Here is a 1,540-nt window from a genome sequence, read left to right as displayed (position 1 = left end):
GTACCTTGAGTTAAGAACTTTGCTTCAGGATAAGAACAAAAATTGTGTTCCAGCGGCAGCAGGAAGCCCCATTAGCTAAAGTGGTAGGCATGCATATTTGTGGTATGACAAGGTTAAAGTGCACAAATTGTTTAAAAACCACATTGTCAGGAGAGCAATTTTAATGGTCTGGACAAAATATAAAGACTTATTGGAAAGTAAGACTCCGAGGTGGCTCTCACCGGTGGAGGCCAAGGCACGTAAGAGACCTAATATGGAAGCCAATTGGCCTAAATATGAGGAAATTATTGAAAAGATTGGAGACAATTGGAGGTTGCAGAGCTTGGAAAAACTAAAAAACAAGGTGCGAGATTGGTTGCATTATGCACAAATTCAAGAGGTCTTTAAAGTAGACAAGAAGGTTGGATTCCAGGTGGAAAAATCGAAACTAGAGACAGAACTGTTAGAACCAAAAAGTAAACTACTTTCGAGAATGTATAACCTGCTGCTTAAATGGAATACTCAGGATGAGACAGTCAAATCCGCCATGATAAAGTGGGCGCAGGATTTGGGGCATAACATTATGTTTGAAGACTGGGAAAGGTTATGGAACACCGGAATGAAATTTACGGCATGTAGTGCCTTGAAGGAAAACATTATGAAAATGATATACCGGTGGTACATGACCCCAGTCAAGCTTGCTAAGATATATCACCTGTCTGATAATAAATGCTGGAAATGTAAAGAGGCGGAAGGGACATTCTTTCACCTCTGGTGGACCTGCCCGAAAGTGAAGGCCTTTTGGGAAATGATTCATAATGAACTAAAAAAGGTACTTAGATTTACCTTACCTAAGAAACCAGAGGCCTTCCTCCTGGGCATGGTGGACCAGAGAGTGCTTAAGAAGGACAGAACCTTTTTTATGTACGCTACTACAGCAGCAAGGATCCTGATTGCAAAACATTGGAAGACACAAGATTTACCCACACTGGAGGAATGGCACACGCAGTTGATGGACTACATGGAACTGGCCGAAATGACTGGCAGAATCCGAGACTTGGGAGAAGAAACAATCGAGGAGGACTGGAAAAAATTTAAAGACTATTTGGAAAAACATTATAAGTTGTATGAATGTTAAAAAACGCACCTTTTAGGAAATTCTAGCTTCAGTAATGTTAAATTAAAGAAATGGAAATTAAGGTACAAGAAGTCAGAGATAGAATAATGAAACAACTTTATTGTGTTAAAATGAAAACGTACATGATTTGGGTCATAATATATTTGAAATTGGGTAACATGATAAAATTGAAGATACAATAAGTATTGAAACAAGTTAACAAATTGCAGATGTTATGTATCACAGAGAATGCAGGGTTGGGAGGACGCGGGGAAGTCCAGTAGATTTGGAAAAAAGAATAAGAAAATTTGTAACTTTCTTTTTCTACTTTTATAATATGCTCTTTATTCTTTTTTCTGTATTTCATAAAACTAATAAAAATATTATAAAATAAATAAATAAATAAAGTGGTGCTTCAGGTTAAGAACAGTTTCAGGTTAAGAA

Source organism: Podarcis gaigeae (assembly GCF_964106915.1).
Source record: "Podarcis gaigeae genome assembly, chromosome: 6".
Lineage (NCBI taxonomy): Eukaryota > Metazoa > Chordata > Lepidosauria > Squamata > Lacertidae > Podarcis > Podarcis gaigeae.
This window is presented reverse-complemented; position numbering follows the sequence as displayed.